Here is a 26,959-nt window from a genome sequence, read left to right as displayed (position 1 = left end):
ATTAATGGGCAGCTGCTTTTGGTCTTTTAATACACCCCTTCTCTGGATCAAAAGCAGTTCAATGACATGAAAATTAAAGGCTTACAGCACCAGGTATTCCCAGGCAGTCTCCCATCCAAGTACTAACCAAGCCCAGCCCTGCTTAGCTTCCGAGATCAGACGAGGTCGGGCGTCCTCAGGGTGGTATGGCCGTAAGCTGCTGGCCCCAGCACAATGTCTCAATTTATGGATTCAAGTGATTAGGTGGCAAGTACCTGAAGTTACGAAGACAATCCTATAACCATAACTGCATGTTTGCATAATACCCTAACCCAAAGGCTCAGTTTGGCATTTATCCAACAGCACAGGCCCTGGATTGTTGAAGATGGCCTCAGGAACCAGCACAGGGCCTGGTGTGTTGTACATGGCCACAGTTAGCAGCACAGGGCCTGGTTGGGTGAAGATGGCCTCGGCCAGAAGCACAGGGTCTGGTGTGATATGAGTGGCCTGAGCAAGAGCCACAGGCCCTGGTGTGGTGTAAGTGTCCTCAGCCAGCAGCCACAGGCCCTGGTGTGGTGTAAGTGGCCTCAGCCAGCAGCCACAGGCCCTGGTGTGGTGTAAGTGGCCTCAGCCAGTGCCACAGGCCCTGGTGTGGTGTAATTGGCCTCAATAGCAACTAAGGCCCTGGGGTGGTGTATGTGGCCTCAGCCAGCAGCCACAGGCCCTGGTGTGGTGTACATGGCCACAGCCAGCAGCCACAGGCCCTGGTGTGGTGTAAGTGGCCTCAATAGCAACTAAGGCCCTGGTGTGGTGTAAGTGGCCTCAGCCAGCAGCCACAGGCCTTGGTGTGGTGTAAGTCGCCTCATCCAGCAGCCACAGGCCCTGGTGTGGTGTAAGTGGCCTCAGCCAGCAGCCACAGGCCCTGGTGTGGTGTAAGTGGCCTCAGCCAGTGCCACAGGCCCTGGTGTGGTGTAAGTGGCCTGAGCAAGAGCCACAGACCCTGGTGTGGTGTAATTGGCCTCAATAGCAACTAATGCCCTGGTGTGGTGTAAGTGGCCTCAGCCAGCAGCCACAGGCCCTGGTGTGGTGTAAGTGGCCTCAGCCAGCAGCCACAGGCCCTGATGTGGTGTAAGTGGCCCCAGCCGGTCACTCAGGCCCTGGTGTGGTGTAGGTGGCATCAGCTAGCAGCACAAGACATTGGAAAACAGCCAAAAGCAATGTCGTTAATGTGCCCTCATTAATGGGCAGCTGCTTTTGGTCTTTTAATACACCCCTTTCTCTGGATCAAAAGCGGTTCAATGACATGAAAATGAAAGGCTTACAGCACCAGGTATTCCCAGGAAGTCTCCCATCCAAGTACTAACCAAGCCCAGCCCTGCTTAGCTTCCGAGATCAGACGAGGTCGGGCGTGCTCAGGGTGGTATGGCCGTAAGCTGCTGGCCCCAGCACAATGTCTCAATTTATGGATTCAACTGATTAGGTGGCAAGTACCTGAAGTTACGAAGACAATCCTTTAACCATACCTGCATGTTTGCATAATACCCTAACCCAAAGGCTCAGTTTAGCATTTATCTAACAGCACAGGCCCTGGATTGTTGAAGATGGCCTCAGGAACCAGCACAGGGCCTGGTGTGTTGTACATGGCCACAGCTAGCAGCACAGGGCCTGGTTTGGTGAAGATGGCCTCGGCCAGAAGCGCAGGGCCTGGTGTGATGTGAGTGGCCTGAGCAAGAGCCACAGGCCCTGGTGTGGTGTAAGTCGCCTCAGCCAGAAGCCACAGGCACTGGTGTGGTGTAAGTGGCCTCAGCCAGCAGCCACAGGCCCTGGTGTGGTGTAAGTGGCCTCAGCCAGCAGCCACAGGCCCTGGTGTGGTGTACGTGGCCTCAGCCAGCAGCCACAGGCCCTGGTGTGGTGTAAGTGGCCTCAGCCAACAGCCACAGGCCCTGGTGTGGTGTAAGTGGCCTCAGCCAGAGCCACAGGCCCTGGTGTGGTGTAAGTGGCCTCAGCCAGTGCCACAGGCCCTGGTGTGGTGTAAGTGGCCTGAGCAAGAGCCACAGACCCTGGTGTGGTGTAATTGGCCTCAATAGCAACTAATGCCCTGGTGTGTTGTAGGTGGCCTCAGCCAGCAGCCACAGGCCCTGGTGTGGTGTAAGTGGCCTCAGCCAGTGCCACAGGCCCTGGTGTGGTGTAAGTGGCCTGAGCAAGAGTCACAGACCCTGGTGTGGTGTAATTGGCCTCAATAGCAACTAATGCCCTGGTGTGGTGTAGGTGGCCTCAGCCAGCAGCCACAGGCCCTGTTGTGGTGTAAGTGGCCTCAGCCAGTGCCACAGGCCCTGGTGTGGTGTAAGTGGCCTGAGCAAGAGCCACAGACCCTGGTGTGGTGTAATTGGCCTCAATAGCAACTAATGCCCTGGTGTGGTGTAGGTGGCCTCAGCCAGCAGCCACAGGCCCTGGTGTGGTGTAAGTGGCCTCAGCCAGTGCCACAGGCCCTGGTGTGGTGTAAGTGGCCTCAATAGCAACTAATGCCCTGGTGTGGTGTAAGTGGCCTCAGCCAGCAGCCACAGGCCCTGGTGTGGTGTAATTGGCCTCAATAGCAACTAAGGCCCTGGTGTGGTGTAATTGGCCTCAATAGCAACTAAGGCCCTGGTGTGGTGTAAGTGGCCTCAGCCAGCAGCCACAGGCCCTGGTGTGGTGTAAGTGGCCTCAGCCAGAGCCACAGGCCCTGATGTGGTGTAAGTGGCCCCAGTCGGTCACTCAGGCCCTGGTGTGGTGTAAGTGGCCTGAGCAAGAGCCACAGACCCTGGTGTGGTGTAATTGGCCTCAATAGCAACTAATGCCCTGGTGTGGTGTAGGTGGCCTCAGCCAGCAGCCACAGGCCCTGGTGTGGTGTAAGTGGCCTCAATAGCAACTAATGCCCTGGTGTGGTGTAAGTGGCCTCAGCCAGCAGCCACAGGCCCTGGTGTGGTGTAAGTGGCCTGAGCAAGAGCCACAGACCCTGGTGTGGTGTAATTGGCCTCAATAGCAACTAAGGCCCTGGTGTGGTGTAGGTGGCCTCAGCCAGCAGCCACAGGCCCTGGTGTGGTGTAAGTGGCCTCAGCCAGAAGCCACAGGCACTGGTGTGGTGTAAGTGGCCTCAGCCAGCAGCCACAGGCCCTGGTGTGGTGTAAGTGGCCTCAGCCAGCAGCCACAGGCCCTGGTGTGGTGTAAGTGGCCTCAGCCAGCAGCCACAGGCCCTGGTGTGGTGTAAGTGGCCTCAGCCAGTGCCACAGGCCCTGGTGTGGTGTAAGTGGCCTGAGCAAGAGCCACAGACCCTGGTGTGGTGTAATTGGCCTCAATAGCAACTAATGCCCTGGTGTGGTGTAGGTGGCCTCAGCCAGCAGCCACAGGCCCTGGTGTGGTGTAAGTGGCCTCAATAGGAACTAATGCCCTGGTGTGGTGTAAGTGGCCTCAGCCAGCAGCCACAGGCCCTGGTGTGGTGTAAGTGGCCTGAGCAAGAGCCACAGACCCTGGTGTGGTGTAATTGGCCTCAATAGCAACTAAGGCCCTGGTGTGGTGTAGGTGGCCTCAGCCAGCAGCCACAGGCCCTGGTGTGGTGTAAGTGGCCTCAGCCAGCAGCCACAGGCCCTGGTGTGGTGTAAGTGGCCTCAGCCAGAGCCACAGGCCCTGATGTGGTGTAAGTGGCCCCAGCCGGTCACTCAGGCCCTGGTGTGGTGTAGGTGGCATCAGCTAGCAGCACAAGACATTGGAAAAGAGCCAAAAGCAATGTCGTTAATGTGCCCTCATTAATGGGCAGCTGCTTTTGGTCTTTTAATACACCCCTTCTCTGGATCAAAAGCGGTTCAATGACATGAAAATGAAAGGCTTACAGCACCAGGTATTCCAAGGAAGTCTCCCATCCAAGTACTAACCAAGCCCAGCCCTGCTTAGCTTCCGAGATCAGACGAGGTCGGGCGTGCTCAGGGTGGTATGGCCGTAAGCTGCTGGCCACAGCACAATGTCTCAATTTATGGATTCAAGTGATTAGGTGGCAAGTACCTGAAGTTACGAAGACAATCCTATAACCATACCTGCATGTTTGCATAATACCCTAACCCAAAGGCTCAGTTTAGCATTTATCCAACAGCACAGGCCCTGGATTGTTGAAGATGGCCTCAGGAACCAGAACAGGGCCTGGTGTGTTGTACATGGCCACAGCTAGCAGCACAGGGCCTGGTTTGGTGAAGATGGCCTCGGCCAGAAGCGCAGGGCCTGGTGTGATGTGAGTGGCCTGAGCAAGAGCCACAGGCCCTGGTGTGGTGTAAGTGGCCTCAGCCAGAAGCCACAGGCACTGGTGTGGTGTAAGTGGCCTCAGCCAGCAGCCACAGGCCCTGGTGTGGTGTAAGTGGCCTCAGCCAGCAGCCACAGGCCCTGGTGTGGTGTACGTGGCCTCAGCCAGCAGCCACAGGCCCTGGTGTGGTGTAAGTGGCCTCAGCCAACAGCCACAGGCCCTGGTGTGGTGTAAGTGGCCTCAGCCAGAGCCACAGGCCCTGGTGTGGTGTAAGTGGCCTCAGCCAACAGCCACAGGCCCTGGTGTGGTGTAAGTGGCCTCAGCCAGTGCCACAGGCCCTGGTGTGGTGTAAGTGGCCTGAGCAAGAGCCACAGACCCTGGTGTGGTGTAATTGGCCTCAATAGCAACTAATGCCCTGGTGTGGTGTAGGTGGCCTCAGCCAGCAGCCACAGGCCCTGGTGTGGTGTAAGTGGCCTGAGCAAGAGTCACAGACCCTGGTGTGGTGTAATTGGCCTCAATAGCAACTAATGCCCTGGTGTGGTGTAGGTGGCCTCAGCCAGCAGCCACAGGCCCTGGTGTGGTGTAAGTGGCCTCAGCCAGTGCCACAGGCCCTGGTGTGGTGTAAGTGGCCTCAATAGCAACTAATGCCCTGGTGTGGTGTAAGTGGCCTCAGCCAGCAGCCACAGGCCCTGGTGTGGTGTAATTGGCCTCAATAGCAACTAAGGCCCTGGTGTGGTGTAATTGGCCTCAATAGCAACTAAGGCCCTGGTGTGGTGTAAGTGGCCTCAGCCAGCAGCCACAGGCCCTGGTGTGGTGTAAGTGGCCTCAGCCAGAGCCACAGGCCCTGATGTGGTGTAAGTGGCCCCAGTCGGTCACTCAGGCCCTGGTGTGGTGTAAGTGGCCTGAGCAAGAGCCACAGACCCTGGTGTGGTGTAATTGGCCTCAATAGCAACTAATGCCCTGGTGTGGTGTAGGTGGCCTCAGCCAGCAGCCACAGGCCCTGGTGTGGTGTAAGTGGCCTCAATAGCAACTAATGCCCTGGTGTGGTGTAAGTGGCCTCAGCCAGCAGCCACAGGCCCTGGTGTGGTGTAAGTGGCCTGAGCAAGAGCCACAGACCCTGGTGTGGTGTAATTGGCCTCAATAGCAACTAAGGCCCTGGTGTGGTGTAGGTGGCCTCAGCCAGCAGCCACAGGCCCTGGTGTGGTGTAAGTGGCCTCAGCCAGAAGCCACAGGCACTGGTGTGGTGTAAGTGGCCTCAGCCAGCAGCCACAGGCCCTGGTGTGGTGTAAGTGGCCTCAGCCAGCAGCCACAGGCCCTGGTGTGGTGTAAGTGGCCTCAGCCAGCAGCCACAGGCCCTGGTGTGGTGTAAGTGGCCTCAGCCAGTGCCACAGGCCCTGGTGTGGTGTAAGTGGCCTCAATAGCAACTAATGCCCTGGTGTGGTGTAGGTGGCCTCAGCCAGCAGCCACAGGCCCTGGTGTGGTGTAAGTGGCCTCAGCCAGCAGCCACAGGCCCTGGTGTGGTGTAAGTGGCCTGAGCAAGAGCTACAGACCCTGGTGTGGTGTAATTGGCCTCAATAGCAACTAAGGCCCTGGTGTGGTGTAGGTGGCCTCAGCCAGCAGCCACAGGCCCTGGTGTGGTGTAAGTGGCCTCAGCCAGCAGCCACAGGCCCTGGTGTGGTGTAAGTGGCCTCAGCCAGAGCCACAGGCCCTGATGTGGTGTAAGTGGCCCCAGCCGGTCACTCAGGCCCTGGTGTGGTGTAGGTGGCATCAGCTAGCAGCACAAGACATTGGAAAAGAGCCAAAAGCAATGTCGTTAATGTGCCCTCATTAATGGGCAGCTGCTTTTGGTCTTTTAATACACCCCTTCTCTGGATCAAAAGCGGTTCAATGACATGAAAATGAAAGGCTTACAGCACCAGGTATTCCAAGGAAGTCTCCCATCCAAGTACTAACCAAGCCCAGCCCTGCTTAGCTTCCGAGATCAGACGAGGTCGGGAGTGCTCAGGGTGGTATGGCCGTAAGCTGCTGGCCCCAGCACAATGTCTCAATTTATGGATTCAAGTGATTAGGTGGCAAGTACCTGAAGTTACGAAGACAATCCTATAACCATACCTGCATGTTTGCATAATACCCTAACCCAAAGGCTCAGTTTAGCATTTATCCAACAGCACAGGCCCTGGATTGTTGAAGATGGCCTCAGGAACCAGAACAGGGCCTGGTGTGTTGTACATGGCCACAGCTAGCAGCACAGGGCCTGGTTTGGTGAAGATGGCCTCGGCCAGAAGCGCAGGGCCTGGTGTGATGTGAGTGGCCTGAGCAAGAGCCACAGGCCCTGGTGTGGTGTAAGTCGCCTCAGCCAGAAGCCACAGGCACTGGTGTGGTGTAAGTGGCCTCAGCCAGCAGCCACAGGCCCTGGTGTGGTGTAAGTGGCCTCAGCCAGCAGCCACAGGCCCTGGTGTGGTGTACGTGGCCTCAGCCAGCAGCCACAGGCCCTGGTGTGGTGTAAGTGGCCTCAGCCAACAGCCACAGGCCCTGGTGTGGTGTAAGTGGCCTCAGCCAGAGCCACAGGCCCTGGTGTGGTGTAAGTGGCCTCAGCCAACAGCCACAGGCCCTGGTGTGGTGTAAGTGGCCTCAGCCAGTGCCACAGGCCCTGGTGTGGTGTAAGTGGCCTGAGCAAGAGCCACAGACCCTGGTGTGGTGTAATTGGCCTCAATAGCAACTAATGCCCTGGTGTGGTGTAGGTGGCCTCAGCCAGCAGCCACAGGCCCTGGTGTGGTGTAAGTGGCCTCAGCCAGTGCCACAGGCCCTGGTGTGGTGTAAGTGGCCTGAGCAAGAGTCACAGACCCTGGTGTGGTGTAATTGGCCTCAATAGCAACTAATGCCCTGGTGTGGTGTAGGTGGCCTCAGCCAGCAGCCACAGGCCCTGGTGTGGTGTAAGTGGCCTCAGCCAGTGCCACAGGCCCTGGTGTGGTGTAAGTGGCCTCAATAGCAACTAATGCCCTGGTGTGGTGTAAGTGGCCTCAGCCAGCAGCCACAGGCCCTGGTGTGGTGTAATTGGCCTCAATAGCAACTAAGGCCCTGGTGTGGTGTAATTGGCCTCAATAGCAACTAAGGCCCTGGTGTGGTGTAAGTGGCCTCAGCCAGCAGCCACAGGCCCTGGTGTGGTGTAAGTGGCCTCAGCCAGAGCCACAGGCCCTGATGTGGTGTAAGTGGCCTGAGCAAGAGCCACAGACCCTGGTGTGGTGTAATTGGCCTCAATAGCAACTAATGCCCTGGTGTGGTGTAGGTGGCCTCAGCCAGCAGCCACAGGCCCTGGTGTGGTGTAAGTGGCCTCAATAGCAACTAATGCCCTGGTGTGGTGTAAGTGGCCTCAGCCAGCAGCCACAGGCCCTGGTGTGGTGTAAGTGGCCTGAGCAAGAGCCACAGACCCTGGTGTGGTGTAATTGGCCTCAATAGCAACTAAGGCCCTGGTGTGGTGTAGGTGTCCTCAGCCAGCAGCCACAGGCCCTGGTGTGGTGTAAGTGGCCTCAGCCAGAAGCCACAGGCACTGGTGTGGTGTAAGTGGCCTCAGCCAGCAGCCACAGGCCCTGGTGTGGTGTAAGTGGCCTCAGCCAGCAGCCACAGGCCCTGGTGTGGTGTAAGTGGCTTCAGCCAGCAGCCACAGGCCCTGGTGTGGTGTAAGTGGCCTCAGCCAGTGCCACAGGCCCTGGTGTGGTGTAAGTGGCCTGAGCAAGAGCCACAGACCCTGGTGTGGTGTAATTGGCCTCAATAGCAACTAATGCCCTGGTGTGGTGTAGGTGGCCTCAGCCAGCAGCCACAGGCCCTGGTGTGGTGTAAGTGGCCTCAATAGGAACTAATGCCCTGGTGTGGTGTAAGTGGCCTCAGCCAGCAGCCACAGGCCCTGGTGTGGTGTAAGTGGCCTGAGCAAGAGCCACAGACCCTGGTGTGGTGTAATTGGCCTCAATAGCAACTAAGGCCCTGGTGTGGTGTAGGTGGCCTCAGCCAGCAGCCACAGGCCCTGGTGTGGTGTAAGTGGCCTCAGCCAGCAGCCACAGGCCCTGGTGTGGTGTAAGTGGCCTGAGCAAGAGCTACAGACCCTGGTGTGGTGTAATTGGCCTCAATAGCAACTAAGGCCCTGGTGTGGTGTAGGTGGCCTCAGCCAGCAGCCACAGGCCCTGGTGTGGTGTAAGTGGCCTCAGCCAGCAGCCACAGGCCCTGGTGTGGTGTAAGTGGCCTCAGCCAGAGCCACAGGCCCTGATGTGGTGTAAGTGGCCCCAGCCGGTCACTCAGGCCCTGGTGTGGTGTAGGTGGCATCAGCTAGCAGCACAAGACATTGGAAAAGAGCCAAAAGCAATGTCGTTAATGTGCCCTCATTAATGGGCAGCTGCTTTTGGTCTTTTAATACACCCCTTCTCTGGATCAAAAGCGGTTCAATGACATGAAAATGAAAGGCTTACAGTACCAGTTATTCCAAGGAAGTCTCCCATCCAAGTACTAACCAAGCCCAGCCCTGCTTAGCTTCCGAGATCAGACGAGGTCGGGCGTGCTCAGGGTGGTATGGCCGTAAGCTGCTGGCCCCAGCACAATGTCTCAATTTATGGATTCAAGTGATTAGGTGGCAAGTACCTGAAGTTACGAAGACAATCCTATAACCATACCTGCATGTTTGCATAATACCCTAACCCAAAGGCTCAGTTTAGCATTTATCCAACAGCACAGGCCCTGGATTGTTGAAGATGGCCTCAGGAACCAGAACAGGGCCTGGTGTGTTGTACATGGCCACAGCTAGCAGCACAGGGCCTGGTTTGGTGAAGATGGCCTCGGCCAGAAGCACAGGGCCTGGTGTGATATGAGTGGCCTGAGCAAGAGCCACAGGCCCTGGTGTGGTGTAAGTGGCCTGAGCAAGAGCCACAGGCCCTGGTGTGGTGTAAGTGGCCTGAGCAAGAGCCACAGGCCCTGGTGTGGAGTAAGTGGCCTGAGCAAGAGCCACAGGCCCTGGTGTGGTGTAAGTGGCCTGAGCAAGACCACAGGCCCTGGTGTGGTGTAATTGGCCTCAATAGCAACTAAGGCCCTGGTGTGGTGTAAGTGGCCTCAGCCAGCAGCCACAGGCCCTGGTGTGGTGTAAGTGGCCTCAGCCAGAGCCACAGGCCCTGGTGTAGTGTAAGTGGCCTCAGCCAGTGCCACAGGCCCTGGTGTGGTGTAAGTGGCCTGAGCAAGAGCCACAGACCCTGGTGTGGTGTAAGGGGCCTCAATAGCAACTAATGCCCTGGTGTGGTGTAAGTGGCCTCAGCCAGCAGCCACAGGCACTGGTGTGGTGTAAGTGGCCTCAGCCAGCAGCCACAGGCCCTGGTGTGGTGTAAGTGGCCTCAGCCAGCAGCCACAGGCCCTGGTGTGGTGTAAGTGGCCTGAGCCAGCAGCCACAGGCCCTGGTGTGGTGTAAGTGGCCTCAGCCAGAAGCCACAGGCCCTGGTGTGGTGTAAGTGCCCTCAGCCAGCAGCCACAGGCCCTGGTGTGGTGTAAGTGGCCTCAGCCAGCAGCCACAGGCCCTGGTGTGGTGTAAGTGGACTCAGCCAGTGCCACAGGCCCTGGTGTGGTGTAAGTGGCCTGAGCAAGAGTCACAGACCCTGGTGTGGTGTAATTGGCCTCAATAGCAACTAATGCCCTGGTGTGGTGTAGGTGGCCTCAGCCAGCAGCCACAGGCCCTGGTGTGGTGTAAGTGGCCTCAGAAGCAAATAAGGCCCTGGTGTGGTGTAAGTGGCCTCAATAGCAACTAAGGCCCTGGTGTGGTGTAAGTGGCCTCAGCCAGCAGCACAGGGCCTGGTGTGTTGTACATGGCCACAGCAAGCAGCACTGGGCCAGGTTTGGTGAAGATGGCCTTGGCCAGAAGCACAGGGTCTGGTGTGATATGAGTGGCCTGAGCAAGAGCCACAGGCCCTGGTGTGGTGTAGGTGGCCTCAGCCAGCAGCCACAGGCCCTTGTGTGGTGTAAGTGGCCTCAGCCAGCAGCCACAGGCCCTGGTGTGGTGTAAGTGGCCTCAGCCAGCAGCCACAGGCCCTTGTGTGGTGTAAGTGGCCTCAGCCAGCAGCCACAGGCCCTGGTGTGGTTTAAGTGGCCTCAGCCAGCAGCCACAGGCCCTGGTGTGGTGTAAGTGGCCTCAGCCAGCAGCCACAGGCCCTGGTGTGGTGTAAGTGGCCTCAGCCAGCAGCCACAGGCCCTGGTGTGGTGTAAGTGGCCTCAGCCAGCAGCCACAGGCCCTGGTGTGGTGTAAGTGGCCTCAGCCAGAGCCACAGGCCCTGATGTGGTGTAAGTGGCCCCAGCCGGTCACTCAGGCCCTGGTGTGGTGTAGGTGGCATCAGCTAGCAGCACAAGACATTGGAAAAGAGCCAAAAGCAATGTCGTTAATGTGCCCTCATTAATGGGCAGCTGCTTTTGGTCTTTTAATACACCCCTTCTCTGGATCAAAAGCGGTTCAATGACATGAAAATGAAAGGCTTACAGCACCAGGTATTCCAAGGAAGTCTCCCATCCAAGTACTAACCAAGCCCAGCCCTGCTTAGCTTCCGAGATCAGACGAGGTCGGGCGTGCTCAGGGTGGTATGGCCGTAAGCTGCTGGCTGCAGCACAATGTCTCAATTTATGGATTCAACTGATTAGGTGGCAAGTACCTGAAGTTACGAAGACAATCCTATAACCATACCTGCATGTTTGCATAATACCCTAACCCAAAGGCTCAGTTTAGCATTTATCCAACAGCACAGGCCCTGGATTGTTGAAGATGGCCTCAGGAACCAGAACAGGGCCTGGTGTGTTGTACATGGCCACAGCTAGCAGCACAGGGCCTGGTTTGGTGAAGATGGCCTCGGCCAGAAGCGCAGGGCCTGGTGTGATATGAGTGGCCTGAGCAAGAGCCACAGGCCCTGGTGTGGAGTAAGTGGCCTGAGCAAGAGCCACAGGCCCTGGTGTGGTGTAAGTGGCCTGAGCAAGACCACAGGCCCTGGTGTGGTGTATGTGGCCTCAGCCAGCAGCCACAGGCCCTGGTGTGGTGTAAGTGGCCTCAGAAGCAAATAAGGCCGTGGTGTGGTGTATGTGACCTCAGCCAGGAGCCACAGGCCCTGGTGTGGTGTAAGTGGCCTCAGCCAGCAGCCACAGGCCTTGGTGTGGTGTAAGTGGCCTCAGCCAGCAGCCACAGGCCCTGGTGTGGTGTAAGTGGCCTCAGCCAGAGCCACAGGCCCTGGTGTGGTGTAAGTGGCCTCAGCCAGTGCCACAGGCCCTGGTGTGGTGTAAGTGGCCTCAGCCAGCAGCCACAGGCCCTGGTGTGGTGTAAGTGGCCTCAGCCAGCAGCCACAGGCCCTGGTGTGGTGTAAGTGGCCTCAGCCAGAGCCACAGGCCCTGGTGTGGTGTAAGTGGCCTCAGCCAGTGCCACAGGCCCTGGTGTGGTGTAAGTGGCCTCAATAGCAACTAATGCCCTGGTGTGGTGTAGGTGGCCTCAGCCAGCAGCCACAGGCCCTGGTGTGGTGTAAGTGGCCTCAATAGCAACTAATGCCCTGGTGTGGTGTAAGTGGCCTCAGCCAGCAGCCACAGGCCCTGGTGTGGTGTAAGTGGCCTGAGCAAGAGCCACAGACCCTGGTGTGGTGTAATTGGCCTCAATAGCAACTAAGGCCCTGGTGTGGTGTAGGTGGCCTCAGCCAGCAGCCACAGGCCCTGGTGTGGTGTAAGTGGCCTCAGAAGCAAATAAGGCCGTGGTGTGGTGTATGTGGCCTCAGCCAGCAGCCACAGGCCCTGGTGTGGTGTAAGTGGCCTCAATAGCAACTAAGGCCGTGGTGTGGTGTAAGTGGCCTCAGCCAGCAGCCACAGGCCCTGGTGTGGTGTAAGTGGCCTCAGCCAGCAGCCACAGGCCCTGGTGTGGTGTAAGTGGCCTGAGCAAGAGCCACAGGCCCTGGTGTGGTGTAATTGGCCTCAATAGCAACTAAGGCCCTGGTGTGGTGTATGTGGCCTCAGCCAGCAGCCACAGGCCCTGGTGTGGTGTAAGTGGCCTCAATAGCAACTAAGGCCCTGGTGTGGTGTAGGTGGCCTCAGCCAGCAGCCACAGGCCCTGGTGTGGTGTAAGTGGCCTCAGCCAGCAGCCACAGGCCCTGGTGTGGTGTAAGTGGCCTCAGCCAGAGCCACAGGCCCTGATGTGGTGTAAGTGGCCCCAGCCGGTCACTCAGGCCCTGGTGTGGTGTAGGTGGCATCAGCTAGCAGCACAAGACATTGGAAAACAGCCAAAAGCAATGTCGTTAATGTGCCCTCATTAATGGGCAGCTGCTTTTGGTCTTTTAATACACCCCTTCTCTGGATCAAAAGCGGTTCAATGACATGAAAATGAAAGGCTTACAGCACCAGGTATTCCCAGGCAGTCTCCCATCCAAGTACTAACCAAGCCCAGCCCTGCTTAGCTTCCGAGATCAGACGAGGTCAGGCGTGCTCAGGGTGGTATGGCCGTAAGCTGCTGGCGCCAGCACAATGTCTCAATTTATGGATTCAACTGATTAGGTGGCAAGTACCTGAAGTTACGAAGACAATCCTATAACCATACATGCATGTTTGCATAATACCATAACCCAAAGGCTCAGTTTGGCATTTATCTAACAGCACAGGCCCTGGATTGTTGAAGATGGCCTCTGGAACCAGCACAGGGCCTGGTGTGTTGTACATGGCCACAGCAAGCAGCACAGGGCCAGGTTTGGTGAAGATGGCCTCGGCCAGAAGCACAGGGTCTGGTGTGATATGAGTGGCCTGAGCAAGAGCCACAGGCCCTGGTGTGGTGTAGGTGGCCTCAGCCAGCAGCCACAGGCCCTTGTGCGGTGTAAGTGGCCTCAGCCAGCAGCCACAGGCCCTGGTGTGGTGTAAGTGGCCTCAGCCAGAAGCCACAGGCACTGGTGTGGTGTAAGTGCCCTCAGCCAGCAGCCACAGGCCCTGGTGTGGTGTAAGTGACCTCAGCCAGCAGCCACAGGCCCTGGTGTGGTGTAAGTGGCCTCAGCCAGCAGCCACAGGCCCTGGTGTGGTGTAAGTGGACTCAGCCAGTGCCACAGGCCCTGGTGTGGTGTAAGTGGCCTGAGCAAGAGTCACAGACCCTGGTGTGGTGTAATTGGCCTCAATAGCAACTAATGCCCTGGTGTGGTGTAAGTGGCCTCAGCCAGCAGCCACAGGCCCTGGTGTGGTGTAAGTGGCCTCAGCCAGCAGCCACAGGCCCTGGTGTGGTGTAAGTGGCCTGAGCCAGCAGCCACAGGCCCTGGTGTGGTGTAAGTGGCCTCAGCCAGAAGCCACAGGCACTGGTGTGGTGTAAGTGCCCTCAGCCAGCAGCCACAGGCCCTGGTGTGGTGTAAGTGGCCTCAGCCAGCAGCCACAGGCCCTGGTGTGGTGTAAGTGGACTCAGCCAGTGCCACAGGCCCTGGTGTGGTGTAAGTGGCCTGAGCAAGAGTCACAGACCCTGGTGTGGTGTAATTGGCCTCAATAGCAACTAATGCCCTGGTGTGGTGTAAGTGGCCTCAGCCAGCAGCCACAGGCCCTGGTGTGGTGTAAGTGGCCTCAATAGCAACTAAGGCCCTGGTGTGGTGTAAGTGGCCTCAGCCAGCAGCACAGGGCCTGGTGTGTTGTACATGGCCACAGCAAGCAGCACTGGGCCAGGTTTGGTGAAGATGGCCTTGGCCAGAAGCACAGGGTCTGGTGTGATATGAGTGGCCTGAGCAAGAGCCACAGGCCCTGGTGTGGTGTAGGTGGCCTCAGCCAGCAGCCACAGGCCCTTGTGTGGTGTAAGTGGCCTCAGCCAGCAGCCACAGGCCCTGGTGTGGTGTAAGTGGCCTCAGCCAGCAGCCACAGGCCCTTGTGTGGTGTAAGTGGCCTCAGCCAGCAGCCACAGGCCCTGGTGTGGTTTAAGTGGCCTCAGCCAGCAGCCACAGGCCCTGGTGTGGTGTAAGTGGCCTCAGCCAGCAGCCACAGGCCCTGGTGTGGTGTAAGTGGCCTCAGCCAGCAGCCACAGGCCCTGGTGTGGTGTAAGTGGCCTCAGCCAGCAGCCACAGGCCCTGGTGTGGTGTAAGTGGCCTCAGCCAGAGCCACAGGCCCTGATGTGGTGTAAGTGGCCTCAGCCAGTGCCACAGGCCCTGGTGTGGTCTAAGTGGCCTGAGCAAGAGTCACAGACCCTGGTGTGGTGTAATTGGCCTCAATAGCAACTAATGCCCTGGTGTGGTGTAGGTGGCCTCAGCCAGCAGCCACAGGCCCTGGTGTGGTGTAAGTGGCCTCAGCCAGTGCCACAGGCCCTGGTGTGGTGTAAGTTGCCTGAGCAAGAGCCACAGACCCTGGTGTGGTGTAATTGGCCTCAATAGCAACTAATGCCCTGGTGTGGTGTAAGTGGCCTCAGCCAGCAGCCACAGGCCCTGGTGTGGTGTAAGTGGCCTCAGCCAGTGCCACAGGCCCTGGTGTGGTGTAAGTGGCCTGAGCAAGAGCCACAGACCCTGGTGTGGTGTAATTGGCCTCAATAGCAACTAATGCCCTGGTGTGGTGTAGGTGGCCTCAGCCAGCAGCCACAGGCCCTGGTGTGGTGTAAGTGGCCTCAATAGCAACTAATGCCCTGGTGTGGTGTAAGTGGCCTCAGCCAGCAGCCACAGGCCCTGGTGTGGTGTAAGTGGCCTGAGCAAGAGCCACAGACCCTGGTGTGGTGTAATTGGCCTCAATAGCAACTAAGGCCCTGGTGTGGTGTAGGTGGCCTCAGCCAGCAGCCACAGGCCCTGGTGTGGTGTAAGTGGCCTCAGCCAGAAGCCACAGGCACTGGTGTGGTGTAAGTGGCCTCAGCCAGCAGCCACAGGCCCTGGTGTGGTGTAAGTGGCCTCAGCCAGCAGCCACAGGCCCTGGTGTGGTGTAAGTGGCCTCAGCCAGCAGCCACAGGCCCTGGTGTGGTGTAAGTGGCCTCAGCCAGTGCCACAGGCCCTGGTGTGGTGTAAGTGGCCTGAGCAAGAGCCACAGACCCTGGTGTGGTGTAATTGGCCTCAATAGCAACTAATGCCCTGGTGTGGTGTAGGTGGCCTCAGCCAGCAGCCACAGGCCCTGGTGTGGTGTAAGTGGCCTCAATAGGAACTAATGCCCTGGTGTGGTGTAAGTGGCCTCAGCCAGCAGCCACAGGCCCTGGTGTGGTGTAAGTGGCCTGAGCAAGAGCCACAGACCCTGGTGTGGTGTAATTGGCCTCAATAGCAACTAAGGCCCTGGTGTGGTGTAGGTGGCCTCAGCCAGCAGCCACAGGCCCTGGTGTGGTGTAAGTGGCCTCAGCCAGCAGCCACAGGCCCTGGTGTGGTGTAAGTGGCCTCAGCCAGAGCCACAGGCCCTGATGTGGTGTAAGTGGCCCCAGCCGGTCACTCAGGCCCTGGTGTGGTGTAGGTGGCATCAGCTAGCAGCACAAGACATTGGAAAAGAGCCAAAAGCAATGTCGTTAATGTGCCCTCATTAATGGGCAGCTGCTTTTGGTCTTTTAATACACCCCTTCTCTGGATCAAAAGCGGTTCAATGACATGAAAATGAAAGGCTTACAGCACCAGGTATTCCAAGGAAGTCTCCCATCCAAGTACTAACCAAGCCCAGCCCTGCTTAGCTTCCGAGATCAGACGAGGTCGGGCGTGCTCAGGGTGGTATGGCCGTAAGCTGCTGGCCCCAGCACAATGTCTCAATTTATGGATTCAAGTGATTAGGTGGCAAGTACCTGAAGTTACGAAGACAATCCTATAACCATACCTGCATGTTTGCATAATACCCTAACCCAAAGGCTCAGTTTAGCATTTATCCAACAGCACAGGCCCTGGATTGTTGAAGATGGCCTCAGGAACCAGAACAGGGCCTGGTGTGTTGTACATGGCCACAGCTAGCAGCACAGGGCCTGGTTTGGTGAAGATGGCCTCGGCCAGAAGCGCAGGGCCTGGTGTGATGTGAGTGGCCTGAGCAAGAGCCACAGGCCCTGGTGTGGTGTAAGTGGCCTCAGCCAGAAGCCACAGGCACTGGTGTGGTGTAAGTGGCCTCAGCCAGCAGCCACAGGCCCTGGTGTGGTGTAAGTGGCCTCAGCCAGCAGCCACAGGCCCTGGTGTGGTGTACGTGGCCTCAGCCAGCAGCCACAGGCCCTGGTGTGGTGTAAGTGGCCTCAGCCAACAGCCACAGGCCCTGGTGTGGTGTAAGTGGCCTCAGCCAGAGCCACAGGCCCTGGTGTGGTGTAAGTGGCCTCAGCCAACAGCCACAGGCCCTGGTGTGGTGTAAGTGGCCTCAGCCAGTGCCACAGGCCCTGGTGTGGTGTAAGTGGCCTGAGCAAGAGCCACAGACCCTGGTGTGGTGTAATTGGCCTCAATAGCAACTAATGCCCTGGTGTGGTGTAGGTGGCCTCAGCCAGCAGCCACAGGCCCTGGTGTGGTGTAAGTGGCCTCAGCCAGTGCCACAGGCCCTGGTGTGGTGTAAGTGGCCTCAATAGCAACTAATGCCCTGGTGTGGTGTAAGTGGCCTCAGCCAGCAGCCACAGGCCCTGGTGTGGTGTAATTGGCCTCAATAGCAACTAAGGCCCTGGTGTGGTGTAATTGGCCTCAATAGCAACTAAGGCCCTGGTGTGGTGTAAGTGGCCTCAGCCAGCAGCCACAGGCCCTGGTGTGGTGTAAGTGGCCTCAGCCAGAGCCACAGGCCCTGGTGTGGTGTAAGTGGCCCCAGTCGGTCACTCAGGCCCTGGTGTGGTGTAAGTGGCCTGAGCAAGAGCCACAGACCCTGGTGTGGTGTAATTGGCCTCAATAGCAACTAATGCCCTGGTGTGGTGTAGGTGGCCTCAGCCAGCAGCCACAGGCCCTGGTGTGGTGTAAGTGGCCTCAGCCAGTGCCACAGGCCCTGGTGTGGTGTAAGTGGCCTCAATAGCAACTAATGCCCTGGTGTGGTGTAAGTGGCCTCAGCCAGCAGCCACAGGCCCTGGTGTGGTGTAATTGGCCTCAATAGCAACTAAGGCCCTGGTGTGGTGTAATTGGCCTCAATAGCAACTAAGGCCCTGGTGTGGTGTAAGTGGCCTCAGCCAGCAGCCACAGGCCCTGGTGTGGTGTAAGTGGCCTCAGCCAGAGCCACAGGCCCTGATGTGGTGTAAGTGGCCCCAGTCGGTCACTCAGGCCCTGGTGTGGTGTAAGTGGCCTGAGCAAGAGCCACAGACCCTGGTGTGGTGTAATTGGCCTCAATAGCAACTAATGCCCTGGTGTGGTGTAGGTGGCCTCAGCCAGCAGCCACAGGCCCTGGTGTGGTGTAAGTGGCCTCAATAGCAACTAATGCCCTGGTGTGGTGTAAGTGGCCTCAGCCAGCAGCCACAGGCCCTGGTGTGGTGTAAGTGGCCTGAGCAAGAGCCACAGACCCTGGTGTGGTGTAATTGGCCTCAATAGCAACTAAGGCCCTGGTGTGGTGTAGGTGGCCTCAGCCAGCAGCCACAGGCCCTGGTGTGGTGTAAGTGGCCTCAGCCAGAAGCCACAGGCACTGGTGTGGTGTAAGTGGCCTCAGCCAGCAGCCACAGGCCCTGGTGTGGTGTAAGTGGCCTCAGCCAGCAGCCACAGGCCCTGGTGTGGTGTAAGTGGCCTCAGCCAGCAGCCACAGGCCCTGGTGTGGTGTAAGTGGCCTCAGCCAGTGCCACAGGCCCTGGTGTGGTGTAAGTGGCCTGAGCAAGAGCCACAGACCCTGGTGTGGTGTAATTGGCCTCAATAGCAACTAATGCCCTGGTGTGGTGTAGGTGGCCTCAGCCAGCAGCCACAGGCCCTGGTGTGGTGTAAGTGGCCTCAATAGGAACTAATGCCCTGGTGTGGTGTAAGTGGCCTCAGCCAGCAGCCACAGGCCCTGGTGTGGTGTAAGTGGCCTGAGCAAGAGCCACAGACCCTGGTGTGGTGTAATTGGCCTCAATAGCAACTAAGGCCCTGGTGTGGTGTAGGTGGCCTCAGCCAGCAGCCACAGGCCCTGGTGTGGTGTAAGTGGCCTCAGCCAGCAGCCACAGGCCCTGGTGTGGTGTAAGTGGCCTGAGCAAGAGCTACAGACCCTGGTGTGGTGTAATTGGCCTCAATAGCAACTAAGGCCCTGGTGTGGTGTAGGTGGCCTCAGCCAGCAGCCACAGGCCCTGGTGTGGTGTAAGTGGCCTCAGCCAGCAGCCACAGGCCCTGGTGTGGTGTAAGTGGCCTCAGCCAGAGCCACAGGCCCTGATGTGGTGTAAGTGGCCCCAGCCGGTCACTCAGGCCCTGGTGTGGTGTAGGTGGCATCAGCTAGCAGCACAAGACATTGGAAAAGAGCCAAAAGCAATGTCGTTAATGTGCCCTCATTAATGGGCAGCTGCTTTTGGTCTTTTAATACACCCCTTCTCTGGATCAAAAGCGGTTCAATGACATGAAAATGAAAGGCTTACAGCACCAGGTATTCCAAGGAAGTCTCCCATCCAAGTACTAACCAAGCCCAGCCCTGCTTAGCTTCCGAGATCAGACGAGGTCGGGAGTGCTCAGGGTGGTATGGCCGTAAGCTGCTGGCCCCAGCACAATGTCTCAATTTATGGATTCAAGTGATTAGGTGGCAAGTACCTGAAGTTACGAAGACAATCCTATAACCATACCTGCATGTTTGCATAATACCCTAACCCAAAGGCTCAGTTTAGCATTTATCCAACAGCACAGGCCCTGGATTGTTGAAGATGGCCTCAGGAACCAGAACAGGGCCTGGTGTGTTGTACATGGCCACAGCTAGCAGCACAGGGCCTGGTTTGGTGAAGATGGCCTCGGCCAGAAGCGCAGGGCCTGGTGTGATGTGAGTGGCCTGAGCAAGAGCCACAGGCCCTGGTGTGGTGTAAGTCGCCTCAGCCAGAAGCCACAGGCACTGGTGTGGTGTAAGTGGCCTCAGCCAGCAGCCACAGGCCCTGGTGTGGTGTAAGTGGCCTCAGCCAGCAGCCACAGGCCCTGGTGTGGTGTACGTGGCCTCAGCCAGCAGCCACAGGCCCTGGTGTGGTGTAAGTGGCCTCAGCCAACAGCCACAGGCCCTGGTGTGGTGTAAGTGGCCTCAGCCAGAGCCACAGGCCCTGGTGTGGTGTAAGTGGCCTCAGCCAACAGCCACAGGCCCTGGTGTGGTGTAAGTGGCCTCAGCCAGTGCCACAGGCCCTGGTGTGGTGTAATTGGCCTCAATAGCAACTAATGCCCTGGTGTGGTGTAGGTGGCCTCAGCCAGCAGCCACAGGCCCTGGTGTGGTGTAAGTGGCCTCAGCCAGTGCCACAGGCCCTGGTGTGGTGTAAGTGGCCTGAGCAAGAGTCACAGACCCTGGTGTGGTGTAATTGGCCTCAATAGCAACTAATGCCCTGGTGTGGTGTAGGTGGCCTCAGCCAGCAGCCACAGGCCCTGGTGTGGTGTAAGTGGCCTCAGCCAGTGCCACAGGCCCTGGTGTGGTGTAAGTGGCCTCAATAGCAACTAATGCCCTGGTGTGGTGTAAGTGGCCTCAGCCAGCAGCCACAGGCCCTGGTGTGGTGTAATTGGCCTCAATAGCAACTAAGGCCCTGGTGTGGTGTAATTGGCCTCAATAGCAACTAAGGCCCTGGTGTGGTGTAAGTGGCCTCAGCCAGCAGCCACAGGCCCTGGTGTGGTGTAAGTGGCCTCAGCCAGAGCCACAGGCCCTGATGTGGTGTAAGTGGCCTGAGCAAGAGCCACAGACCCTGGTGTGGTGTAATTGGCCTCAATAGCAACTAATGCCCTGGTGTGGTGTAGGTGGCCTCAGCCAGCAGCCACAGGCCCTGGTGTGGTGTAAGTGGCCTCAATAGCAACTAATGCCCTGGTGTGGTGTAAGTGGCCTCAGCCAGCAGCCACAGGCCCTGGTGTGGTGTAAGTGGCCTGAGCAAGAGCCACAGACCCTGGTGTGGTGTAATTGGCCTCAATAGCAACTAAGGCCCTGGTGTGGTGTAGGTGTCCTCAGCCAGCAGCCACAGGCCCTGGTGTGGTGTAAGTGGCCTCAGCCAGAAGCCACAGGCACTGGTGTGGTGTAAGTGGCCTCAGCCAGCAGCCACAGGCCCTGGTGTGGTGTAAGTGGCCTCAGCCAGCAGCCACAGGCCCTGGTGTGGTGTAAGTGGCTTCAGCCAGCAGCCACAGGCCCTGGTGTGGTGTAAGTGGCCTCAGCCAGTGCCACAGGCCCTGGTGTGGTGTAAGTGGCCTGAGCAAGAGCCACAGACCCTGGTGTGGTATAATTGGCCTCAATAGCAACTAATGCCCTGGTGTGGTGTAGGTGGCCTCAGCCAGCAGCCACAGGCCCTGGTGTGGTGTAAGTGGCCTCAGCCAGCAGCCACAGGCCCTGGTGTGGTGTAAGTGGCCTGAGCAAGAGTCACAGACCTTGGTGTGGTGTAATTGGCCTCAATAGCAACTAATGCCCTGGTGTGGTGTAAGTGACCTCAGCCAGCAGCCACAGGCACTGGTGTGGTGTAACTGCCCTCAGCCAGCAGCCACAGGCCCTGGTGTGGTGTAAGTGGCCTCAGCCAGCAGCCACAGGCCCTGGTGTGGTGTAAGTGGCCTCAGCCAGCAGCCACAGGCCCTGGTGTGGTGTAAGTGGCCTGAGCAAGAGCCACAGGCCCTGGTGTGGTGTAAGTGGCCTCAGCCAGAAGCCACAGGCACTGGTGTGGTGTAAGTGCCCTCAGCCAGCAGCCACAGGCCCTGGTGTGGTGTAAGTGACCTCAGCCAGAGCCACAGGCCCTGGTGTGGTGTAAGTGGCCTCAGCCAGCAGCCACAGGCCCTGGTGTGGTGTAAGTGGCCTCAGCCAGTGCCACAGGCCCTGGTGTGGTCTAAGTGGCCTGAGCAAGAGTCACAGACCCTGGTGTGGTGTAATTGGCCTCAATAGCAACTAATGCCCTGGTGTGGTGTAGGTGGCCTCAGCCAGCAGCCACAGGCCCTGGTGTGGTGTAAGTGGCCTGAGCAAGAGCCACAGACCCTGGTGTGGTGTAATTGGCCTCAATAGCAAATAATGCCCTGGTGTGGTGTAAGTGGCCTCAGCCAGCAGCCACAGGCCCTGGTGTGGTGTAAGTGGCCTCAGCCAGAGCCACAGGCCCTGATGTGGTGTAAGTGGCCCCAGCCGGTCACTCAGGCCCTGGTGTGGTGTAGGTGGCATCAGCTAGCAGCACAAGACATTGGAAAAGAGCCAAAAGCAATGTCGTTAATGTGCCCTCATTAATGGGCAGCTGCTTTTGGTCTTTTAATACACCCCTTCTCTGGATCAAAAGCGGTTCAATGACATGAAAATGAAAGGCTTACAGCACCAGGTATTCCCAGGCAGTCTCCCATCCAAGTACTAACCAAGCCCAGCCCTGCTTAGCTTCCGAGATCAGACGAGGTCGGGCGTGCTCAGGGTGGTATGGCCGTAAGCTGCTGGCCCCAGCACAATGTCTCAATTTATGGATTCAACTGATTAGGTGGCAAGTACCTGAAGTTACGAAGACAATCCTTTAACCATACCTGCATGTTTGCATAATACCCTAACCCAAAGGCTCAGTTTAGCATTTATCTAACAGCACAGACCCTGGATTGTTGAAGATGGCCTCAGGAACCAGCACAGGGCCTGGTGTGTTGTACATGGCCACAGCTAGCAGCACAGGGCCTGGTTTGGTGAAGATGGCCTCGGCCAGAAGCGCAGGGCCTGGTGTGATGTGAGTGGCCTGAGCAAGAGCCACAGGCCTTGGTGTGGTGTAAGTGGCCTCAGCCAGAAGCCACAGGCACTGGTGTGGTGTAAGTGCCCTCAGCCAGCAGCCACAGGCCCTGGTGTGGTGTAAGTGGCCTCAGCCAGCAGCCACAGGCCCTGGTGTGGTGTAAGTGGCCTCAGCCAGCAGCCACAGGCCCTGGTGTGGTGTAAGTGGCCTCAGCCAGTGCCACAGGCCCTGGTGTGGTGTAAGTGGCCTGAGCAAGAGTCACAGACCCTGGTGTGGTTTAATTGGCCTCAATAGCAACTAAGGCCCTGGTGTGGTGTAAGTGGCCTCAGCCAGCAGCCACAGGCCCTGGTGTGGTGTAAGTGGCCTGAGCAAGAGCCACAGACCCTGGTGTGGTGTAATTGGCCTCAATAGCAACTAAGGCCCTGGTGTGGTGTAGGTGGCCTCAGCCAGCAGCCACAGGCCCTGGTGTGGTGTAAGTGGCCTCAGCCAGCAGCCACAGGCCCTGGTGTGGTGTAAGTGGCCTGAGCAAGAGCTACAGACCCTGGTGTGGTGTAATTGGCCTCAATAGCAACTAAGGCCCTGGTGTGGTGTAGGTGGCCTCAGCCAGCAGCCACAGGCCCTGGTGTGGTGTAAGTGGCCTCAGCCAGCAGCCACAGGCCCTGGTGTGGTGTAAGTGGCCTCAGCCAGAGCCACAGGCCCTGATGTGGTGTAAGTGGCCCCAGCCGGTCACTCAGGCCCTGGTGTGGTGTAGGTGGCATCAGCTAGCAGCACAAGACATTGGAAAAGAGCCAAAAGCAATGTCGTTAATGTGCCCTCATTAATGGGCAGCTGCTTTTGGTCTTTTAATACACCCCTTCTCTGGATCAAAAGCGGTTCAATGACATGAAAATGAAAGGCTTACAGCACCAGGTATTCCAAGGAAGTCTCCCATCCAAGTACTAACCAAGCCCAGCCCTGCTTAGCTTCCGAGATCAGACGAGGTCGGGAGTGCTCAGGGTGGTATGGCCGTAAGCTGCTGGCCCCAGCACAATGTCTCAATTTATGGATTCAAGTGATTAGGTGGCAAGTACCTGAAGTTACGAAGACAATCCTATAACCATACCTGCATGTTTGCATAATACCCTAACCCAAAGGCTCAGTTTAGCATTTATCCAACAGCACAGGCCCTGGATTGTTGAAGATGGCCTCAGGAACCAGAACAGGGCCTGGTGTGTTGTACATGGCCACAGCTAGCAGCACAGGGCCTGGTTTGGTGAAGATGGCCTCGGCCAGAAGCGCAGGGCCTGGTGTGATGTGAGTGGCCTGAGCAAGAGCCACAGGCCCTGGTGTGGTGTAAGTCGCCTCAGCCAGAAGCCACAGGCACTGGTGTGGTGTAAGTGGCCTCAGCCAGCAGCCACAGGCCCTGGTGTGGTGTAAGTGGCCTCAGCCAGCAGCCACAGGCCCTGGTGTGGTGTACGTGGCCTCAGCCAGCAGCCACAGGCCCTGGTGTGGTGTAAGTGGCCTCAGCCAACAGCCACAGGCCCTGGTGTGGTGTAAGTGGCCTCAGCCAGAGCCACAGGCCCTGGTGTGGTGTAAGTGGCCTCAGCCAACAGCCACAGGCCCTGGTGTGGTGTAAGTGGCCTCAGCCAGTGCCACAGGCCCTGGTGTGGTGTAAGTGGCCTGAGCAAGAGCCACAGACCCTGGTGTGGTGTAATTGGCCTCAATAGCAACTAATGCCCTGGTGTGGTGTAGGTGGCCTCAGCCAGCAGCCACAGGCCCTGGTGTGGTGTAAGTGGCCTCAGCCAGTGCCACAGGCCCTGGTGTGGTGTAAGTGGCCTGAGCAAGAGTCACAGACCCTGGTGTGGTGTAATTGGCCTCAATAGCAACTAATGCCCTGGTGTGGTGTAGGTGGCCTCAGCCAGCAGCCACAGGCCCTGGTGTGGTGTAAGTGGCCTCAGCCAGTGCCACAGGCCCTGGTGTGGTGTAAGTGGCCTCAATAGCAACTAATGCCCTGGTGTGGTGTAAGTGGCCTCAGCCAGCAGCCACAGGCCCTGGTGTGGTGTAATTGGCCTCAATAGCAACTAAGGCCCTGGTGTGGTGTAATTGGCCTCAATAGCAACTAAGGCCCTGGTGTGGTGTAAGTGGCCTCAGCCAGCAGCCACAGGCCCTGGTGTGGTGTAAGTGGCCTCAGCCAGAGCCACAGGCCCTGATGTGGTGTAAGTGGCCTGAGCAAGAGCCACAGACCCTGGTGTGGTGTAATTGGCCTCAATAGCAACTAATGCCCTGGTGTGGTGTAGGTGGCCTCAGCCAGCAGCCACAGGCCCTGGTGTGGTGTAAGTGGCCTCAATAGCAACTAATGCCCTGGTGTGGTGTAAGTGGCCTCAGCCAGCAGCCACAGGCCCTGGTGTGGTGTAAGTGGCCTGAGCAAGAGCCACAGACCCTGGTGTGGTGTAATTGGCCTCAATAGCAACTAAGGCCCTGGTGTGGTGTAGGTGTCCTCAGCCAGCAGCCACAGGCCCTGGTGTGGTGTAAGTGGCCTCAGCCAGAAGCCACAGGCACTGGTGTGGTGTAAGTGGCCTCAGCCAGCAGCCACAGGCCCTGGTGTGGTGTAAGTGGCCTCAGCCAGCAGCCACAGGCCCTGGTGTGGTGTAAGTGGCTTCAGCCAGCAGCCACAGGCCCTGGTGTGGTGTAAGTGGCCTCAGCCAGTGCCACAGGCCCTGGTGTGGTGTAAGTGGCCTGAGCAAGAGCCACAGACCCTGGTGTGGTGTAATTGGCCTCAATAGCAACTAATGCCCTGGTGTGGTGTAGGTGGCCTCAGCCAGCAGCCACAGGCCCTGGTGTGGTGTAAGTGGCCTCAATAGGAACTAATGCCCTGGTGTGGTGTAAGTGGCCTCAGCCAGCAGCCACAGGCCCTGGTGTGGTGTAAGTGGCCTGAGCAAGAGCCACAGACCCTGGTGTGGTGTAATTGGCCTCAATAGCAACTAAGGCCCTGGTGTGGTGTAGGTGGCCTCAGCCAGCAGCCACAGGCCCTGGTGTGGTGTAAGTGGCCTCAGCCAGCAGCCACAGGCCCTGGTGTGGTGTAAGTGGCCTGAGCAAGAGTCACAGACCTTGGTGTGGTGTAATTGGCCTCAATAGCAACTAATGCCCTGGTGTGGTGTAAGTGACCTCAGCCAGCAGCCACAGGCACTGGTGTGGTGTAACTGCCCTCAGCCAGCAGCCACAGGCCCTGGTGTGGTGTAAGTGGCCTCAGCCAGCAGCCACAGGCCCTGGTGTGGTGTAAGTGGCCTCAGCCAGCAGCCACAGGCCCTGGTGTGGTGTAAGTGGCCTGAGCAAGAGCCACAGGCCCTGGTGTGGTGTAAGTGGCCTCAGCCAGAAGCCACAGGCACTGGTGTGGTGTAAGTGCCCTCAGCCAGCAGCCACAGGCCCTGGTGTGGTGTAAGTGACCTCAGCCAGAGCCACAGGCCCTGGTGTGGTGTAAGTGGCCTCAGCCAGCAGCCACAGGCCCTGGTGTGGTGTAAGTGGCCTCAGCCAGTGCCACAGGCCCTGGTGTGGTCTAAGTGGCCTGAGCAAGAGTCACAGACCCTGGTGTGGTGTAATTGGCCTCAATAGCAACTAATGCCCTGGTGTGGTGTAGGTGGCCTCAGCCAGCAGCCACAGGCCCTGGTGTGGTGTAAGTGGCCTGAGCAAGAGCCACAGACCCTGGTGTGGTGTAATTGGCCTCAATAGCAAATAATGCCCTGGTGTGGTGTAAGTGGCCTCAGCCAGCAGCCACAGGCCCTGGTGTGGTGTAAGTGGCCTCAGCCAGAGCCACAGGCCCTGATGTGGTGTAAGTGGCCCCAGCCGGTCACTCAGGCCCTGGTGTGGTGTAGGTGGCATCAGCTAGCAGCACAAGACATTGGAAAAGAGCCAAAAGCAATGTCGTTAATGTGCCCTCATTAATGGGCAGCTGCTTTTGGTCTTTTAATACACCCCTTCTCTGGATCAAAAGCGGTTCAATGACATGAAAATGAAAGGCTTACAGCACCAGGTATTGCCAGGCAGTCTCCCATCCAAGTACTAACCAAGCCCAGCCCTGCTTAGCTTCCGAGATCAGACGAGGTCGGGCGTGCTCAGGGTGGTATGGCCGTAAGCTGCTGGCCCCAGCACAATGTCTCAATTTATGGATTCAACTGATTAGGTGGCAAGTACCTGAAGTTACGAAGACAATCCTTTAACCATACCTGCATGTTTGCATAATACCCTAACCCAAAGGCTCAGTTTAGCATTTATCTAACAGCACAGACCCTGGATTGTTGAAGATGGCCTCAGGAACCAGCACAGGGCCTGGTGTGTTGTACATGGCCACAGCTAGCAGCACAGGGCCTGGTTTGGTGAAGATGGCCTCGGCCAGAAGCGCAGGGCCTGGTGTGATGTGAGTGGCCTGAGCAAGAGCCACAGGCCTTGGTGTGGTGTAAGTGGCCTCAGCCAGAAGCCACAGGCACTGGTGTGGTGTAAGTGGCCTCAGCCAGCAGCCACAGGCCCTGGTGTGGTGTAAGTGGCCTCAGCCAGCAGCCACAGGCCCTGGTGTGGTGTAAGTGGCCTCAGCCAGTGCCACAGGCCCTGGTGTGGTGTAAGTGGCCTGAGCAAGAGTCACAGACCCTGGTGTGGTTTAATTGGCCTCAATAGCAACTAAGGCCCTGGTGTGGTGTAAGTGGCCTCAGCCAGAAGCCACAGGCACTGGTGTGGTGTAAGTGGCCTCAGCCAGCAGCCACAGGCCCTGGTGTGGTGTAAGTGGCCTCAGCCAGAGCCACAGGCCCTGGTGTGGTGTAAGTGGCCTCAGCCAGTGCCACAGGCCCTGGTGTGGTGTAAGTGGCCTGAGCAAGAGCCACAGACCCTGGTGTGGTGTAATTGGCCTCAATAGCAACTAATGCCCTGGTGTGGTGTAGGTGGCCTCAGCCAGCAGCCACAGGCCCTGGTGTGGTGTAAGTGGCCTCAGCCAGCAGCCACAGGCCCTGGTGTGGTGTAAGTGGCCTGAGCAAGAGCCACAGACCATGGTGTGGTGTAATTGGCCTCAATAGCAACTAAGG

At 57.9% G+C, this 26,959-nt stretch overlaps 12 non-coding genes across 12 annotated transcripts; all 12 read right to left on the bottom strand.

The window, feature by feature from the left end:
* Positions 1-78: 78 nt before the first annotated feature.
* Positions 79-197, bottom strand: LOC143417869 (5S ribosomal RNA). Its single transcript, XR_013098016.1, has one exon. It is a non-coding gene; the product is annotated as a 5S ribosomal RNA (ribosomal RNA).
* Positions 198-1,294: 1,097 nt separating this feature from the next.
* Positions 1,295-1,413, bottom strand: LOC143417815 (5S ribosomal RNA). The gene has a single exon (XR_013097963.1). It is a non-coding gene; the product is annotated as a 5S ribosomal RNA (ribosomal RNA).
* Positions 1,414-3,838: 2,425 nt separating this feature from the next.
* LOC143417988 (5S ribosomal RNA) lies at positions 3,839-3,957 on the bottom strand. Its single transcript, XR_013098136.1, has one exon. It is a non-coding gene; the product is annotated as a 5S ribosomal RNA (ribosomal RNA).
* A 2,193-nt stretch (positions 3,958-6,150) lies between these two features.
* LOC143417187 (5S ribosomal RNA) lies at positions 6,151-6,269 on the bottom strand. Its single transcript, XR_013097404.1, has one exon. It is a non-coding gene; the product is annotated as a 5S ribosomal RNA (ribosomal RNA).
* Positions 6,270-8,696: 2,427 nt separating this feature from the next.
* LOC143417499 (5S ribosomal RNA) lies at positions 8,697-8,815 on the bottom strand. The gene has a single exon (XR_013097721.1). It is a non-coding gene; the product is annotated as a 5S ribosomal RNA (ribosomal RNA).
* A 1,920-nt stretch (positions 8,816-10,735) lies between these two features.
* Positions 10,736-10,854, bottom strand: LOC143417987 (5S ribosomal RNA). Its single transcript, XR_013098135.1, has one exon. It is a non-coding gene; the product is annotated as a 5S ribosomal RNA (ribosomal RNA).
* A 1,759-nt stretch (positions 10,855-12,613) lies between these two features.
* On the bottom strand, positions 12,614-12,732 carry LOC143417193 (5S ribosomal RNA). Its single transcript, XR_013097410.1, has one exon. It is a non-coding gene; the product is annotated as a 5S ribosomal RNA (ribosomal RNA).
* A 3,063-nt stretch (positions 12,733-15,795) lies between these two features.
* LOC143417986 (5S ribosomal RNA) lies at positions 15,796-15,914 on the bottom strand. The gene has a single exon (XR_013098134.1). It is a non-coding gene; the product is annotated as a 5S ribosomal RNA (ribosomal RNA).
* A 2,738-nt stretch (positions 15,915-18,652) lies between these two features.
* Positions 18,653-18,771, bottom strand: LOC143417186 (5S ribosomal RNA). The gene has a single exon (XR_013097403.1). It is a non-coding gene; the product is annotated as a 5S ribosomal RNA (ribosomal RNA).
* A 2,744-nt stretch (positions 18,772-21,515) lies between these two features.
* Positions 21,516-21,634, bottom strand: LOC143417730 (5S ribosomal RNA). The gene has a single exon (XR_013097878.1). It is a non-coding gene; the product is annotated as a 5S ribosomal RNA (ribosomal RNA).
* Positions 21,635-22,808: 1,174 nt separating this feature from the next.
* On the bottom strand, positions 22,809-22,927 carry LOC143417184 (5S ribosomal RNA). Its single transcript, XR_013097401.1, has one exon. It is a non-coding gene; the product is annotated as a 5S ribosomal RNA (ribosomal RNA).
* A 2,978-nt stretch (positions 22,928-25,905) lies between these two features.
* On the bottom strand, positions 25,906-26,024 carry LOC143417453 (5S ribosomal RNA). The gene has a single exon (XR_013097674.1). It is a non-coding gene; the product is annotated as a 5S ribosomal RNA (ribosomal RNA).
* Between the last annotated feature and the right edge of the window lie 935 nt (positions 26,025-26,959).

This window comes from Maylandia zebra, linkage group LG3, assembly GCF_041146795.1.
Source record: "Maylandia zebra isolate NMK-2024a linkage group LG3, Mzebra_GT3a, whole genome shotgun sequence".
Lineage (NCBI taxonomy): Eukaryota > Metazoa > Chordata > Actinopteri > Cichliformes > Cichlidae > Maylandia > Maylandia zebra.
The sequence above is the reverse complement of the archived record's forward strand: the minus strand, read 5'-3'. Positions and strand labels throughout refer to the sequence as shown.